This window comes from Rattus norvegicus, chromosome 14 (assembly GCF_021556685.1).
Source record: "Rattus norvegicus strain SHRSP/BbbUtx chromosome 14, alternate assembly SHRSP_T2T, whole genome shotgun sequence".
Lineage (NCBI taxonomy): Eukaryota > Metazoa > Chordata > Mammalia > Rodentia > Muridae > Rattus > Rattus norvegicus.
The window spans coordinates 58,737,066-58,757,000 of record NC_141547.1 but is presented as its reverse complement, the minus strand read 5'-3'; positions in this window follow the sequence as shown (position 1 = coordinate 58,757,000).

Here is a 19,935-nt window from a genome sequence, read left to right as displayed (position 1 = left end):
AAGGGAAGAATGCCCACATATACGTGGAAATTGAACAATGCTCTACTCAATGATAACCTGGTCAAGGAAGAAATAAAGAAAGAAATTAAAAACTTTTTAGAATTTAATGAAAATGAAGGTACAACATACCCAAACTTATGGGACACAATGAAAGCTGTGCTAAGAGGAAAACTCATAGCGCTGAGTGCCTGCAGAAAGAAACAGGAAAGAGCATATGTCAGCAGCTTGACAGCACACCTAAAAGCTCTAGAACAAAAAGAAGCAAATACACCCAGGAGGAGTAGAAGGCAGGAAATAATCAAACTCAGAGCTGAAATCAACCAAGTAGAAACAAAAAGGACCATAGAAAGAATCAACAGAACCAAAAGTTGGTTCTTTGAGAAAATCAACAAGATAGATAAACCCCTAGCCAGACTAACGAGAGGTCACAGAGAATGTGTCCAAATTAACCAAATCAGAAATGAGAAGGGAGACATAACTACAGATTCAGGGGAAATTCAAAAAATCATCAGATCTTACTATAAAAACCTATATTCAACAAAATTTGAAAATCTTCAGGAAATGGACAATTTCCTAGACAGATACCAGGTATCGAGGTTAAATCAGGAACAGATAAACCAGTTAAACAACCCCATAACTCCTAAGGAAATAGAAGCAGTCATTAAAGGTCTCCCAACCAAAAAGAGCCCAGGTCCAGACGGGTTTAGTGCAGAATTCTATCAAACCTTCATAGAAGACCTCATACCAATATTATCCAAACTATTCCACAAAATTGAAACAGATGGAGCCCTACCGAATTCCTTCTACGAAGCCACAATTACTCTTATACCTAAACCACACAAAGACACAACAAAGAAAGAGAACTTCAGACCAATTTCCCTTATGAATATCGACGCAAAAATACTCAATAAAATTCTGGCAAACCGAATTCAAGAGCACATCAAAACAATCATCCACCATGATCAAGTAGGCTTCATCCCAGGCATGCAGGGATGGTTTAATATACGGAAAACCATCAACGTGATCCATCATATAAACAAACTGAAAGAACAGAACCACATGATCATTTCATTAGATGCTGAGAAAGCATTTGACAAAATTCAATACCCCTTCATGATAAAAGTCCTGGAAAGAATAGGAATTCAAGGCCCATACCTAAACATAGTAAAAGCCATATACAGCAAACCAGTTGCTAACATTAAACTAAATGGAGAGAAACTTGAAGCAATCCCACTAAAATCAGGTACTAGACAAGGCTGCCCACTCTCTCCCTACTTATTCAATATAGTTCTTGAAGTTCTAGCCAGAGCAATCAGACAACAAAAGGAGATCAAAGGGATACAGATCGGAAAAGAAGAGGTCAAAATATCACTATTTGCAGATGACATGATAGTATATTTAAGTGATCCCAAAAGTTCCACCAGAGAACTACTAAAGCTGATAAACAACTTCAGCAAAGTGGCTGGGTATAAAATTAACTCAAATAAATCAGTTGCCTTCCTCTATACAAAAGAGAAACAAGCCGAGAAAGAAATTAGGGAAACGACACCCTTCATAATAGACCCAAATAATATAAAGTACCTCGGTGTGACTTTAACCAAGCAAGTAAAAATCTGTACAATAAGAACTTCAAGACACTGAGGAAAGAAATTGAAGAAGACCTCAGAAGATGGAAAGATCTCCCATGCTCATGGATTGGCAGGATTAATATAGTAAAAATGGCCATTTTACCAAAAGCAATCTACAGATTCAATGCAATCCCCATCAAAATACCAATCCAATTCTTCAAAGAGTTAGACAGAACAATTTGCAAATTCATCTGGAATAACAAAAAACCCAGGATAGCTAAAGCTATCCTCAACAATAAAAGGACTTCAGGGGGAATCACTATCCCTGAACTCAAGCAGTATTACAGAGCAATAGTGATAAAAACTGCATGGTATTGGTACAGAGACAGACAGATAGACCAATGGAATAGAATTGAAGACCCAGAAATGAACCCACACACCTATGGTCACTTGATTTTTGACAAAGGAGCCAAAACCATCCAATGGAAAAAAGATAGCATTTTCAGCAAATGGTGCTGGTTCAACTGGAAGGCAACATGTAGAAGATTGCAGATCGATCCATGCTTATCACCCTGTACAAAGCTTAAGTCCAAGTGGATCAAGGACCTCCACATCAAACCAGACACACTCAAACTAATAGAAGAAAAACTAGGGAAGCATCTGGAACACATGGGCACTGGAAAAAATTTCCTGAACAAAACACCAATGGCTCATGCTCTAAGATCAAGAATCGACAAATGGGATCTCATAAAACTGCAAAGCTTCTGTAAGGCAAAGGACACTCTGGTTAGGACAAAACGGCAACCAACAGATTGGGAAAAGATCTTTACCAATCCTACAACAGATAGAGGCCTTATATCCAAAATATACAAAGAACTCAAGAAGTTAGACCGCAGGGAAACAAATAACCCTATTAAAAATCGGTTCAGAGCTAAACAAAGAATTCACAGCTGAGGAATGCCGAATGGCTGAGAAACACCTAAAGAAATGTTCAACATCTTTAGTCATAAGGGAAATGCAAATCAAAACAACCCTGAGATTTCACCTCACACCAGTGCGATTGGCTAAGATCAAAAACTCAGGTGACAGCAGATGCTGGCGAGGATGTGGAGAAAGAGGAACACTCCTCCATTGTTGGTGGGATTGCAGACTGGTAAAACCATTCTGGAAATCAGTCTGGAGGTTGCTCAGAAAATTGGACATTGAACTGCCTGAGGATCCAGGTATACCTCTCTTGGGCATATACCCAAAAGATGCCTCAACATATAAAAGAGACACGTGCTCGACTATGTTCATCGCAGCCTTATTTATAATAGCCAGAAGCTGGAAAGAACCCAGATGCCCTTCAACAGAGGAATGGATACAGAAAATGTGGTACATCTACACAATGGAATATTACTCAGCTATCAAAAACAACGAGTTTATGTAATTCGTAGGCAAATGGTTGGAACTGGAAAATATCATCCTGAGTGAGCTAACCCAATCACAGAAAGACATACATGGTATGCACTCATTGATAAGTGGCTATTAGCCCAAATGCTTGAATTACCCTAGATCCCTAGAACAAACGAAACTCAAGACGGATGATCAAAATGTGAATGCTTCACTCCTTCTTTAAATGAGGAAAAAGAATACCCTTGGCAGGGAAGGGAGAGGCAAAGATTAAAACAGAGACTGAAGGAACACCCATTCAGAGCCTGTCCCACATGTGGCCCATACATATACAGCCACCCAATTAGACAAGATGGATGAAGCAAAGAAGTGCAGACCGACAGGAGCCGGATGTAGATCGCTCCTGAGAGACACAGCCAGAATACAGCAAATATAGAGGCGAATGCCAGCAGCAAACCACTGAACTGAGAATAGGTCCCGTATTGAAGGAATCAGAGAAAGAACTGGAAGAGCTTGAAGGGGCTCGAGACCCCAAAAGTACAACAATGCCAAGCAACCAGAGCTTCCAGGGACTAAGCCACTACCTAAAGACTATACATGGACTGACCCTGGACTCTGACCCCATAGGTAGCAATGAATATCCTAGTAAGAGCACCAGTGGAAGGGGAAGCCCTGGGTCCTGCTAAGACTGAACCCCCAGTGAACTAGTCTATGGGGGGAGGGCGGCAATGGGGGGAGGGTTGGGAGGGGAACACCCATAAGGAAGGGGAGGGGGGAGGGGGATGTTTGCCCGGAAACCGGGAAAGGGAATAACACTCGAAATGTATATAAGAAATACTCAAGTTAATAAAAAAAAAATAAAAAGACAAAAAAAAAAGAAATACTCAAGTTAATAAAAAAAATCGAAAAAAAAGAAAACTTCTGCTTTTTATTTAATTTTTTAAATTTATTTATTTATTTATTTATTTATTTATTTATTTATTTATTTATTTATTTCTACACTCCTGATTCTATTTCCTTTCATCCACTCCTCCCCCAAGGATTCCACATCACATACCTCCTCCCCGCACCCCTGCACCCCCCATGTCTCCACAAGGATGTCTCCACTACCCCCACCCCAGCAGACCTCTAAAGTTCCTGGGGCCTCCAGGCTCTTAAGGGTTAGGTGCATCTTCTCTGACTGAACCCGGACAAGTGAGTCCTCTGCTGTGTATGTGTTGGATGCCTCATATCAGCTGGTATATGCTGCCTAGTGGGCGATCCATTGTCTAAGAGATCTCTGTGGTCTAGGTTATTTCAGACTGCTAGTCTTCCTACAGGGTTGCCCTCCTCCTTAGTTTCCTCCGGCTTTTTCCTAATTCAACCAGAGGTTTAAGCAGCTTCTGTTCATTGGTTGGGTGCATATATCTTCATCTGTCCCTTTCAGCTGCTTGTCAAGTCTTTTGGAGAGTAATCATGGTAGTTTTTTTTTTTTTTTTTTTGTGAACACCCCATAGCTTCAGTAATAGTGACAGATCTTGGGGCCTCCCTTTGAGCTGGAACCCACTTTGGTCTGTCACCGGACTTTCTTTTCCTCAGGCTTTTCTCCATTTCCATCCCTGCATTTCTTTCTGGCAGGAAGAATTATGGATCAAAGCTTTGGCTGTGGGTTAGCAACCCCATCCCTCACTTGAAGCCCTGTCTTTCTGCTGGAGGTGGACTCAGTAAATTTCCTCTCTCCACTCTAGGGCATTTCATCTAGGGTCTCCCCTTTAAATCCTGAGAGTCTCTCACTTCCTAGGTCTCTGGTGCACTCTAGAGGGTTTTCCCAACCTCCTTCCTCTGAGGTCATCTGTTTTCATTCTTTCTGCTGACCCTCAGGGCTTCAGTCGCCCCCCCCCCCCCAATATCAGATCATGTTCTCCTCTGCCCTCATACTCATCCCCTTCTCCTCCCCTGTACCTCCCTCCCTCCTACCTTGTGGTTGCTTTCTTCTCCCTCCCAAGTGGAACTGTATATAGCATCTCATTATGAAGAAAACGTTTAGTGAATATTTTGATGGGGGCTTTCTCAACATCATCTTGAAAAGATATAAAAAGAAAACACTAACTTTTCCTCTGGTGTAAGGTAAAAGACGAGGAATTTCTTGATTCATCATTAGTCATTGTAAACATGATAAATATAGAAACTAACGCAATTAAATCCAATCAGATTTATTGAGAGGTTTTTAATAAGCAAAGGATGGCCTTGTTGGGCAACATTAGAAGGAGAGGCCCTTTCTCCTGCCAAGGTTGGACTCCCCCGGTGTAGGGGAATGTCAGGGTGGGGCAGGAAGGAGAGGTGGAGGTGATGGGATGGGGGGCTTATGTCCGGGAAACCAGGAAAAGCAATAACATTTGAAATGTAAATAAAAATATCCAATAAAGAAAAAAGCTAATTTTTTAAAAACAAGAAAAAATAAGCAAAGAATAGGCCAATGACTGCTGCAAGATATTAGTAATAGAGACAAATGTTTTATTTAATTTTATTTTGTCTGATGGGGTTTAAGAGAAGTTGTTTCCATGCCAGAAGAATAATATTGCAATACAGACGGTGCATGTATCCATTGCAGAGAAAACTGCACGACAACCAACAACAGGATACAGTAACTGAGATGGCTCTTAATTTTTAAAGATTTAAGATTTTGAAAGTTTTTTGATAAGTGAACAAGCACTCATAACATAATCGAAAAAAGATTGCTAACACTATGGTAGGAAGATGAAGAATTTCTACATCGTTTTAAAATTTTAATTTCATTACATATTTTAACCTGTATGTGTATGTGTGTCCATGCACATGAGTCCATGCATTTGGTGAGGTCAGAGATAGTTCTCTCTTTCCATCACACATGCTCCAGGGATTAACTCAGAGTCATCTCAGCAGCAAGGCCTTTACGTGTTCTTCTGTGTTAAGTGATATAGCAGACCAAGGATGAAGGATTTTGTATTTTTCATCTGTCTAATCATGTCAGGTAAACATTATTAGATACTGAATTATCTTGTAGTGTTATTTTAGTAGTAATTACAATAAGTCAAATTATGGGAACTTTAAATTTTCATTTATAATTCTATATCTAGAAGAAAGATGACAATTATTTTGAACTCAAAAAATATATAGCTCAAAGTGATTTGATAGTTTTGCCTACATTTCTCTCTATGTAATGTTATGCCACACATTAGTTTAGAATGCATGACTAAATTCTGGTAAATGAAGTTAACTTGATTTTTAATTAAATATTTAGTTCATTAACTATGTTCATCTGAACTAATCTTCACAAACTTACCACATCTCTAATATAAATTGGCTACAAATTCTGGAGATTTAATTATCTACTCAAATTTGAAAATTCCTAGGTTTATTTTCAACAATAAGGATGTTATTAAAAGATGAGAAAAACTTGTTATAAAGTTTTCATCATTTTGAAATCATAGTTATATTGTTTCCAAATTCTCTTTTATTCTTACAACCCCCCTTTTCATGTATATCTTTTTGCTTCTTGCTCTTCTTCACATGCATGGCCTCTTTAATTATTATTACATATACATATTATATTCTTAAATATATAAATATGACTATGTCAGTCCAAACAACATTACCTGTATGTGTATAGTTTCTGGGCTGACTGGTAAAATACCTAACTATAGTCTAAATACTTATCATTCTATTCACAGATAACTGTAGTTGTCACTGAGCACCAAAACAACCTTTCTTTATAACGAACAGAGCAGAAGAGAAAAGCACAATTGACCAAAATATAGAGTATAAAATATTATGTAGTATCCTGCCTCAATAGATACACTTGCAGCCCAGTTTCAGGCCTAATAATGATATTCAATACTAGAGGTGGGGGCAGAAATTATAAAAACCAGAGGGACAGAAAATCTTCTGTTAAAAACATTCTTGCATTTTGTAGAAATGACCTGGAAGTTATACTCTTGAGGTCTTAACAACAGGATTGCATAAAGAACTGTCCAAGAATGACAAATGAAAGTGGGAACAATCATTAAGACTCAAGCCTAACGATCTGCAGGCAATTAAAGAATACTGAGTGTCAGAGAAGTAGAAACCCTGTGATGAGCCCCATCATTAGTTATGAATAAATTATATAATAGCAGAAAAAGAGAAATCAGATCCTCCAATGGATACATGTATTGGGCATGATCTGTTATTACTTCAAAAAGGCAGACTCCTGGTTTTCATTATCCACTAACTTTCTGTCACATGTTAGGTGACAATTTGATTGATATTCAGTCGCAAGGAACATAACTAGTTTTCAAATTTCGAATTGGTGACTTCTAAAGTAATTATTGATTAAATCATTGTTTTACTGTGCTGTGGAACCTAATCTCCATTTCTTTGTTCTCTTGGGAATTTTGCTGGTTGATAAGATCAAAGTCACAGCTTCTTCCTCACAGCCAGTCAACAATAGCCCTCACTCCCAATAATTTTGCTTTCATACAAATATAAGATCCAGTCATAAGTCATCACACTATCCAAAAACAACAGATATAATTCCATGGGTTCTACTTAGAGTAATAAAATACTCATCATTAATAAAATTAAGAGAAGGTTGATGTTCTTTCCCAAAAATATCAGGACAAAAACCAAGTAAAAATTTTATTCCACCTAATTACATATTTAGTTCTCAAGAAGACATAAAAAATGAGTCACATGGGGTTGGGGATTTAGCTCAGTGGTAGAGTGCTTGCCTAGCAAGCGCAAGACCCTGGGTTCAGTCCTCAGCTCCAAAAAAAAGAAAAAAAAATAAGTCACAGAGAAATTTTAAAAATGTTGTGTAGTTTATCTTACATATTAAATTTAAAGCACTAATTTGGGGGCCATAAAGACGGCTCAGTACATAAAGCCACATGTACCAAGCCTAACATCACAAGTTTGATTATCAGAATCCAAATGTTGGATAGAGCCAACTTCCACAAGTTAATTGAGCCTCAATATATGCACATCTTGAACAACCTAACTTGAATTCATGCACTTATGAATCTCTGTCCCAGCCTCCCTACCGTTGTCTCTGTTTTTTTTTTTCTTCCCGAACACCCACACAGAAGTATAAAAAATTCCTTTCATTCTAATGAGAATGCAGTAAATTTATTCTGACTGTTGTAGTTTTGGATTTTCCCCTAGAATTTGAGGGCTGGAACCTTTATCAGTTATGTTAGAACATGAGATGACCTCAACAATGGAAATCCACACTACAAATAGCCTTAAAAATTAAACATTAGGTAAACTCATATTTTCCAAGAAAGCATTTTAATGAAATGGCATTAAACACACTATATGCATGCCAGTATTGTCTAAGGCTACTGCTATGCCACAAAGGCAAATTGAGTTCTTCTCGAAGGGGGGGGTGGATGGGGAAAGGAGGATGGGAGGGAGGGAGGGAGGGAGAGGGAAAGAAGGTAGGAGGGAGGGAGAAAGAGAGAAGAGAGAGAGAGAGAGAGAGAGAGAGAGAGAGAGAGAGAGAGAGAATGAATTGATTATATGGGATGGATCCCCAGGTGGGACCATCTCTGGATGACCTTTCCCCCAGTTTCTGCTCCACACATTGTCTCTGTATTTCCTCTTGTGAATATTTTTTCTCCCTTCTAAGTAGGACTGAAAAATCCACTCTTTGGTCTTCTAATTTCTTGAACTTCATGTGGTCTGTGGATTGTATCTTGAGTACTCTGAGCTTTTGGGCTAATATTCACTTATGAGTGAGTGCATATCATGAGTGTTCTTTTCTGATTGGGTTACCTCACTCAGGGTGTGATTTTCTAATTCTATCCATTTGCCTAAGAATTTCATGAAGTCATTATTTTTAATAGCTGACTAGTATTCCATTGTGTAAATGTACCTCATTTTCTGTATCCATTCCTCTGTTGAAGGACATCTGGGTTATTCCCAGCTTTTGGCTATTATAAATAGGGCTGCTATGAACATAGTAGAGCATGTGTCTTTGTTGTATGTTGGAGCATCATTTGGTATATACCTAGGAATGGTATAGCTGGGTCCTCAGGTAGTGGAATGTCCAATTTTCTGAGGAAACTCCAGACTGATTTCCAGAGCGGTTATACCAGTTTGCAATCCCACCCACAATGGAGGAGTGTTCCTCTTTCTCCATGTCCTCACCAGCATCTGTTGTCACCTGAGGTTTTTCTTTCTTTCTTTCTTTTTTATCTTAGCCATTCTGACTGGTGCAAGGGGGAATCTCAGGGTCTCAGGGTTTCTTGGATTTGTTTTTCCCTGATAACTAAGGACATTGGACAATTTTTAGGTGCTTCTCAGCCATTCAGTATTTATCAGTTGAGAATTCTATGTTTAGCTCTGCCCCCCATATTTTAATAGGGTTATTTGATTCTCTGGAGTCTAACTTCGTGCGTTCCTTGTATATATTGGATATTAACCCTTTTTCAGATGTAGGATTGATAAAGATCTTTTCCCAATCTGTTGGTTGCCATTTTGTCCTATTGACAATGTCCTTTGCTATACAATATTGCTTTGCAAGTTTATGAAGTCCCATTTGTCAATTCTTAATCTTAGAATATAAGCCACTGGTGTTCAGTTCAGAAAATTTTCCTGTGTTTGAAGCTTTTCCCCACTTCTCTTCAATTATTTTCAGTGTTTCAGGTTTTATGTGGAGGTCATTATATTGTCGGCAAACCCAAATAATAGTTTGGATGCCAAGAAGTGCATGCTGACAGTCTCCTGAGAGGCCCTGCCAGTGCCTGACAAATACAAAGCCAGGTGCTTGCAGCCAAACATTGAACTGAGATCAGGTCCCTACTGGAGGAGTTAAAGAAAGGACTGAAGGAACTGAAAGGGTTTTCCACCCTGTAAGACAAACAACAATATAACCAGCCAGACCCCTCCCTCCCCCTAGAGCTCCCAGGGACTAAACCACCAACCAAAGAGTACACATGGAGAGACCCATGGCTCCAGCCACATATGTAGCAGAGGATGACCTTATTGGGCATAAGTGAGAGAGAGGCCCTTGGCCCTGTAAAGGATCAGTGTCTCTGTGGAGGGCAAAGTCAGGGCAAGGAGATGGGAGGGAGTAGGTGGGTGGCTGGGGGAACACTCTCATAGAGGCAGAGGGAGGGGGAGGGTATAGGGGGACTCCAGAGGGGAAATCAGGAAAGAGGATAACATTTGAAATGTAAATAAAGAAAATATCCACTTCAAAAAGAAGAGAAAAAGAAAAAAAGAGTTGAATAGTGTGATAGAAGTTGAAAGTTCTGAAAAGATTAACATATATCCAGTCTGGCCCCTTAAATTTTCCTTCCTTGATTTACATCAAACAAAATTAAACAAAAAACAAAACAAACAAACAAAATAAAAACAAAAAATAGAAAATAAGTGGCTGAGTTTGTGTTTCAATGTTTACAGTAGGTGAAAAATTCTGCAACAGATTCAATTACTTAACTCCTAATTTCTTTCACATGGAACAGAAATATATGTTATTTCTCTGTCCTACTGCTTTTCTTTTGTATGTGCATGTGTGTACATGATTTTTAATTCTGATTCTTATGTTCTTTAAAGTTGGATGCTTAGAGCCTTAGTAAAGCAAACTTTGCATGTGCCTGTAAGAGATTTTTCAAAAGTTTCTAAACCTTGAGTGCAGTGAACTAATCAATTACACTCAAGAGTCATGGGGATAGGGTAATGGCTCAAAAGTTAAGACCATTTGCTGCTCTGCAAAAGGAACAAACAAACAAACAAACAAACACAAACAAACAAAAAACCCCACCTAGATTAAATTCCCAACATGTACACAGGACGGACTCAAGAGTCTATAATTCCTGTTCAGGGAAATGTGACACTCTCCTCTGGCCCTCTTGGTCTCCTGTGAGCACATTGTACCCACAAAAACAAGCAGGCACACACAAACACAAATTAATATAAGAATACATTTTTTAAAAATTAAATAGACCATTGGCAGGTTATGGAAGCTCTTGCCATGTTGAAGGAAATTAGTCGTTTGCATGCTTTTGGAAGGTGCTTTTGGCTATGGCCTCTTCTGTTACTCCTTTCTCTCTAATAACTGCTACTCGCTGAGGGATCTACTCCACAGCTTCCCTCCTCTCTAATGGAGAAGGACTCCAGAGTGCAAGTAGCAGTCGATCCACTGAAAACTTACTGAAACAGTGAGTCACACATGGTGCTTTGTCACAGCACCTCGAAGTGACTAAGGCATGACAGCATTGCATTTAGTTAAGTTCAACTCAGATCTCATACTCAGTGATAAATCTGAGATCTGGGTAACTCCATACCTAACATATAAATAGATTTTTATATTAAATAAAACACACTTAAAATTTTACTATATTAATTTTTCCCATATGTCATTTGTTTTACTCTTTGGGAGGTATGAAGAACATTTTTACTTGAAAATTGAATGTCAAAGTATCATTTTTTCACATCCATTAGAGAAGTGTTAATTAGAAGGAGAAGGTGTTAAAAGATTTTACAACTATTAATATTCTTCCTTTTCTCTAAGATAATTCTTGTAATTTTTCAATGAGCCCATATTTTGTATGATCCAAAATTACTCTGAGAATATAATCATTACTGTAAATATCCCACAGCTAGATATAAATTCTACTAATTACCATATGTCAACATTTTGGTCTCTCCGTTAGTAACAAATTACCATTTCCATTTTAAGGCCTTCTGTCAGAGATATTTTCTTTAAAAAGTTATGTTGCCAGCATTTAGTGTAATGTTGTATATAAAATATTCTGATATCTGTTATATTATTTCTCAAAGATTGCTAACAACCTGGAAGTAATGATACTGGCTTGAAGAAATTCTCTGTGAGGTTTTAGTGCTATTACAACTTACAGAATATCAAATAATATCCTAACCTACATCAGGCGAAGGCTGTGGTTATAAGAATTTATTATAGTATATCAGCACAGAGCAATAATTACACATTTATTTAACCAATTAAGCATAAAAGTGGCGTTATTGTCAGAGATATGATATATGACCTAAACGCATTTTGGTTAATGAGGAAGAAGAAAGGCCTGATAAATAGGGAAGGATTCAGTTAGCAGAGGCTCTAACTACTTCTGACGTCTGTCATATCTAATAACCTCATGAAAAAATTGCAAAGGGGAGAAACCACATTGAAAAAAATTACTTATTTTTATTCATAAAATGTCATTAAAACTTTAACTCTAAAAATTATGCACACATTTTACAAATTCTCCCTGTGCTCTATCAAATATAAGTAACAACTTCCAATTTCAGGCCTTTTTCAGTTAAGAAGTTCTCAAAAAAGAAAAAAAAATCATTACTCCTGGTTTCTAATTATCCTGCTTCCAAACTGTCCACAAAAGAAAAGAATCCCTTGAATTAAGATGAATTTAGGTGTTAATTCATAAATTCATTTTAATTATCTTTTATCTTTCTTTGTCTTTCTAATAAAACAATATAGCAAAATTATACCTTTGAATGCAGATTAATATTGAACTGTACATATTTTTTCAGGCTTGTCAAAGGATTTCAGTGGAGTAGTTTATTGCTGATTAATGAACAATAAATAATCAAACATGTCCGGAAAACCTGATTCAGGTAACTGAGAACAATAGTTACTGTTACAAATAAAGTAGCAGATGAAAATAATTTCTGAAGCAAAAGCAAACATTTGTTTATGAATTGTAGAATAAATTCTGAAATGACATAGGGTTCTTTCATCAAAACAGTCAAGTGTGAGTCTTACTGCTGCATTTGTAGCATGAACCCTTTGCATGTGAAAGTGCACATGCCATACCCTTGATGAGCAGCAGCAACACTGGATCGTTTTCAAAACGTTCTGTTAAGGCTCAATGTGGCATTGGATAATGAGATCAAAGCCCCAGTAACCTCACAAGCAATTAAGTGCAACATCGGTCACTTTAAATAACTTATTTGTATGCTGAGAAATCCTGTTATTAGTTCAATAAGGTCTGTACATGAAAATGTCACTTTATATTTTCATAGAACATTCATCTTTGCACCCCTACTTTATGCCTTTCTTTTCTCAACACTATAAAAATAGTATTGACATCTTTTATACAAATAATGAATTTGATGCCTACGAAACAGAAAATGGACTGAGAAAAGTGGCATTATCTAGAAATCTCACAATTTTGTTAAAAGCAGTGTATTTGATTAAAAAACTTTTGTCCTATTTTTCCAAGTCTCTAAATCTGTTTTCAGTTATATATGATGGTATAAGTGAGAATTTAAAATATGCATAACTTATAAATTAATTTAAGTATATTATAATTATTATATTTAAATTTTAATTAAAGCATTCCAACATCTTGTTTTATACTAATAAGATAAACCAAAATAGTTTTGAAAGATAAACCAAATAGTTATTTTTATTCACTTTGTATCTCTTAAGATGTAGGAATATAGACATTTGTGAGAGAAAAGTTTGGCAATAATGTGAATGTATATACTCCCAAAAGAGATAAAGGCCTAAAAGCCACAGAGGTATTTCAGTCTCAAAATATAATTGGTAAAAATACCAAGTAGAGAGAAAATGGGAGTTTGTGTAAGTAAACTGGTCACTTTGAAATTTATACATCACCTTTGATTTTAACTAGAAGAAAAAAAAACCTGGTCATATTATAATTTTGTTAAATTTTTATAATCACTAAGGACTTTTCATTAGGAGAAAATACACACAAAGTATGATATATTAATTCTAATAACACCAGGTACAGTTAACTTCCCATACATACAATTAGTGTGATAAGATAGATTTTGAAGTTGCTGAATAGTAAAGTCCCTTTAGACTTTTTAGACTTCCCTGGAGAAATATTCTGATTTTAACCGGATAAAAAAGTCAAGAACCAAAAATAATTTTAAAGTGTGTTTTGTCCATTTTAATAGGCATCCAATATCTGCCCTACATCCAATATAACATCCTGGATATATAGGATTCCTAGGTGTGTGGATGAACGTTTGTAAGATTATCATGCATTCTCTTGGGTTCTTCTCTTTCTGTTGGTTTCTCTTGTTCAAAGTCAGTATGATAGATTTGGTCTTATAAATTATTTTGTTACATCTTAAACTATGGGTGGATGGATGGAGAAAGAAAAGATAGCTACCAGGGTAAGGTTAGCAATGAACTACCAATTCTACTCACTAGGAGACTGAAAATTAGTTTTCTTCAGTAGATTCATACATGCTTTATCAACTACTATAGGCAGGACTCAAGTTTAGGGGTAGTTCAGGAGAGCTTGGCCATTCAACTAAACAATTCTCTCTCTCTCTCTCTCTCTCTCTCTCTCTCTCTCTCTCTCTCTCTCTCTCTCTCTGTCTCTCTCTCTGTCTCTCTGTCTGTCTCTCTCTGTCTCTCTCTGTCTCTCTCTGTCTCTCTCTGTCTCTCTGTCTCTCTCTCTCTCTCTCTCTCTCTCTCTCTCTCTCTCTCTGTGTGTGTGTGTGTGTGTGTGTGTGTGTTTGAATTTATTTGGTTAAAGGCTATTTTCTCTTCTTTTGTTTAGTTTTGCTTATTGTTTGTCTTTTATTCTTTTTTCCCTTTTGTGTGTTATTTTATTTTGGTTTCTTTTGGGGTGATTTGTTGGATTTCTTTGTTGGTTTGCCTGCTTGCTTGTTTAGTCTTTTTTCATGTATTACATTCTAAACACTCCTTCCTCTCCTCTCATTTCCTCCCCAATATCTTACCCTACCAATAGGCCAACATATCCTCTGTTTCCTTTTGGAAAAGAGTAGGCTTCCCAGGTATATCAACCAAACATGGCATAAAATGTTATAATACAACAAGGCAAACACATAATATTCAGGATGGACAAAGCATCCTGGTAGGAGGGAAGTGGGAAATACTCCAAAAGGGAGCAAAAGAGTCAGAAACAGACCTGCTCCTGCTGTGAAGAGTCCTACAAGACCACCAAGCTACACAGTCATAAAATATATGCCAAGGGTCAGACTCACATAGGATCCCTGATTTTAGCTTCAGTTTCTGTGAGTCTTTATGTACCAAGGTTAATTAATCCTGTGGGTTTTCTTGTGCTATGCTTGACCCCTCTAATTCTTAAAAACTCCCCTCTCTTTCTTTAACATGGGATTGCCCATGCTGGGGTTTTAACTCTCCCAAAAAATATTTTCATGCCCATTCTGATTCAATAGGGCTAACAAGTGAATATTGCTCTCTGCCCAGTTACACTACAATGGACTAAACATCAAACTAGAATCAAAATAAGTTCTTCCTACTATATCATTTCTGCCAGCTATTTTTCATAAAGACCTAAAAATAAATATCCATCTATTATATACAAAACCAAACTAAGTCTTTTAGACATAGGAAAAGATGGAAAGTTTAATTTTGTATATAATTTGATTGGAAGAATGAATAAATGTGGAAGAAATGGAGGAGCAGAGGGAAATTGCAACATCATAGGTAGAACAATGTTTGCTTTCCTTACTCCCCAGTGCTCCAGCTCCCAGCGACTAGACCACTAAGGAGTGCATAGGGAGGGAATATATATATATATATATATATATATATATATATATATATATATTAGACATCAATGGGAGGGGGCCCTTGGTCCTGTGAAGGTTTGATGTTCCGGCATCAAGTGATGCTGGAGCAATGGGGCATGGGGCATGAGAGGATATGTGGGTTGGGGAACACTCTCATAGAGGCAAAGTGGACGGAGAAGGGGGAGGAGAAGGGAGAGTGGGATGGGCCATTTGTGGAGGAGCAACCAGAAAGTGGGAGATCATTTGAAATGTAAATGAATGGAATCATTAATTAAAAATAAACAATTTCTAATTGATTAGAACAGAACATGTTAAAAATATGTTATGCCAAAGGAAAAGAAAACATTGTAGACTGGGAAGACAACCCAGTATAGTAGTCTGAGATTGGATCCCCAAGTAAAAGTCATTCATATTGGTATGTACTTAAAACCGCAGTTCCTTGGGAATGAATGGCAGAAACTGGTGGATCCCTGAAAATCATTAGCCAGTAAGCTTGATTAAATTGATTTTTTTCAGATTTAATGAGAGAGCTTTCTTCTAAAGATAAATTGATAGTGACTGATGGAGAAAAATTGCCTGATTCCAAACTCAGAACTTTATATACACTTGCACTCATTGGCAGTAGCACCAGCATGCAGATGTGAGCTCTGCACCTTAAATATTTTCAGGTTGTATCCTTTGTAATAAATGAGTATTGTATTTCCTGAGAACATTTCTTGGCATTGTAAGAGTCAGACAATCATAAGTATAACTTGGCATGGTGTCAGAATTCAATTAAATTGCTGAATACCTTCTTGATGTTGGAGAAAACTGGACATCTAGCCTGGGCAAGAACACGGTTTTTTCTCAAGAAAATAATTTTAGAACATTTACCCAGGCTCTTCATTAAAATCTAATGATCTTCCAAAACTTTTACTCTTCATACTATGATTTCCTTTCCCTGGCTGTTCCCTACTCAAAACATTAATAGAGAATCTATTTGTCATTTAGAAGGGGTACTAGAAACAATTTGGATTAGATATGGCTGGAACATGTCCTTAGAAATAGTAAATCAGGAAAAATGGAATAGCATTCAAGATGAACAGTAAACTCTTGAGTGAGAGAATTAACATAGGTGATCATACTGTACAATCTTTGATATAATTAAGAAAGAACTGTAAAGATGTTGTATCCATGGTTTAAAACATAATGATATTCTATTAGTAAATAGGGAGGACTTTTCTGTTTATATTTAGTTATATTGTGTTTACAAGGATTCACTCAGTTCTAAGAATGAGATACTTTTGAAGAAATACCAGAAAACCTATAGGGGAAAACCTATAGGGGAAAGGGCAAGAGTTTGAGTTAAATTTATCACTTTTGAGAGAGTTCTAAAATATAAATCCAACCTAAGATTTTTTATAAACATACTATGAATTATGTTTTAGATCAAATGTGATATTGTTCTCATCTTTTCTTTCACTCCAGATGTTTATAGAACCCAAGTTTCACTTCTTATTAGCTTTGCATTCCTGGGCATGAACACCTAAATCTACCTATGTCGAATATATCTATTACCTAAGAAAACTAGAAAAAACTGCATTTGACATATCTATAAGGCCTCCACCCTTGTTATATCGTGGAAAATTATGGTTTGAAGTCACAATTAGTTTTACTAATCAAGTTTTTAATTATTGTAAGCATTATTTATTTTCATGTACATAAGCAAGGGCAATGTGTACTAGGACAAACTGAGTTCTTAATTGGAAGCTTATACTAATTTTTTTTCTTTTTCTCTTTGTCTTGCGCCAACTGTGTGTTAAACAGGTAAGGTATACTACATTTACTCCAATAGCATCAAGTTGATCATCCGTACTTGCCTTGGGAAAATAAAACCATCACTAGATCCTGAAGATGAAAACTCAGCCAGGGATATTTCAAAGTTTCTGCTCAAATTTTGCTTTCACAATCTTAGATTAATTCTAGTTACTGAACTCTAGTGACTGGTGCTAAACACAGAATGCTATGGTTGGTTTCATCCCACACTATCATTTACTTGTGGCATGCACTGTTTAGTTTATATGTTGAGTCAGTTTAGTAAATTCTCCTGGTGTGGTATTGCACATTACTTCCAGTAAAAAGATTTCCTCCAGAGCGTTTTTCTTTCTTAATAATGAGCAATGCTCATAATAAGAAGTCTAGTTGCTAACCTGAAAAAAGAAGGAGCAGAAAAGTAAAACAGCCATGAAGGCAGAGACAGAGGAGCCACAGCTGTAGTGACAGCAGAACAGTCGGCCAGGCTGTGAGGTGACAGTGACTCATCATGAGTTGAGTGAGGCAAGCTCAGTATTAAAGAAGCATTGAAGTCTGTATAGAAATATAACAGAAACTGGAAAAACTGGTTAGCAAAGGCTTCAGGATACCTGTTACAAATTCAGAGCCAAGGGGCTTCACCCACCCAAGTCCTGGAGTTTTAACACCCGACCATGGGAAGAGAAGAGACATATTAGGATCTTTGCCTCTCTGGCAGCTGCAGCATCAACCATCACATTACACAACTATGAGAATGAGTCCTAAGAGTGAACAGCGTAAGTGATCCTTGTCCCACTGTCTTCTACCACTAGTATGCAATGTAAGAGACAAGTCATATTTAAGCTATTGAAAACCAAGACTCAAGAGTTCCTTGTCTACACTCTTTCTAGACTTAGACAAAGCCTGCCTAACAGATGACTCATAATATCTTCTACATGTTACCTTTTCTGCTTCCAGAATAATGAAATCCACATTATATACCAAGGTAGTAAGTTTTGGATAATTACATAAATTGTTACTTTGAGAAGGTAATTTACAATCCCTTACATCCTCTCCTCCCCTCATATACTTCTAAAACCTATTGTTAGATTTTTTTAATCTCAGTAACAAGAAAGAGCAAGATGTAGAACTCTGAATCTTCTATCCTTTGAAAAGAAACTGCACTTGTCAAACTTATTCAGGAGACAAACTGCCTCTTATCATTTCATCATTTTCTAGATACTAAATTGACTTTAAAGTTTACATTTTTTCATTTTAAAGCAATTCACATACTTTTAGATGTTAAGATTAATGTTTCAGACTTTATCTTTCTAAACAATTGACCTGATTGATCATTTTTCTCTTTCAAGGAAACAATTATGGGGTTATTATTATATTTTTACTACCCTCATTTAATTATCAATAGTAAATATGCCATATATACATATATATATGCCATATATACATATGTGTGTGTGATTTTTTTACTATAGAGAGGTGTTTAGCTTGTGCACGTCCATTCAGTATTTGCTTGCAATGTCAACAAACACCATTGTGGCCAAAATATCACTAGAATTGTAGTAATATGACTATTTGTAACACAAACGTGCTGAGAATTTAAACCAGTGTCCCATTGGAAGAACTGCTGGTGCTGTTACTACAGAGCCTTCTCTCCAGCCCCCTGAAAACAACAAAATTTCTCGCCACATAAATGCAAAGTATTTCAATTTGTATATGGAAAAAAAAGCTTGTTCTTCACTATACAGACAAACTCTGGGAATTTATTTTTAAGGTAAAAATTCTTAAGTAATTTATTTTGGGGAAAAAACCACAGAGTTCTATAAAACGTAGGTTTTCTTTTCATATGACTATCTTCAGAATAATAGTGTAAAAAGGAAGTAAAAAGATTAGTAAATACACTGAGAAATATGCACGTATATGATTAGATACCATTAATAGATGTAATCATTGCATCAACGGGTTATGCATTAAACTAGTCAGGAAAGGGGAAGAACTGATTCAGTAAAAATGTAAAGGTTTTACTTTGCTCCTGAAAAGGAAGTTCAACTCACCAGAAAGGCATTTCTTAAAGGCAGGAAAGAATGAAGAGGATATGCGCTAATATGTTCTTATTTATTTATTTATTTATTTATTTATTTATTTATTTATTTATTTTTACACTCCAGATTTTATTCCCCTCCTCATCCACCATGCATTGGTTCCACATTCCATACCTCCTCCTGCTCCTGCACTTCCCCCACCCCTGCCATCTCTACAAGGATGGTCCCACCCCACCTACCCCACCAGACCTCTACACTTCCTGGGGCCTCCATTATCATTGATTGCAACCCAGGGGTCCTCTGCTATATACGTGTATACTGGTGTATACTGCCTGTTTGGTATTGCAGTGTCTAAGAGATATCAGGGGTCCAGCTTAATTGAGACTGTTGGTCCTCCTTAGCTTCCTCCAGCTTTTTGCTAATCCAATCTGAGGGTTCAGTAGCTTCTGTTCATTGGTTGGGTGCATATATCTGCATCTGACTCTTACAGCTGCTTGGTGGGTCTTTTGGAGGGCAGTCATGGTAAATCCTTTTTTGTGAAAGCTCCATATCTCCTGCTGCTGGACCCTCTTTTCCTCAGGCTCTTCTCCATTTCCATCCTTGCATTTCTTCAGACAGGAAGAATT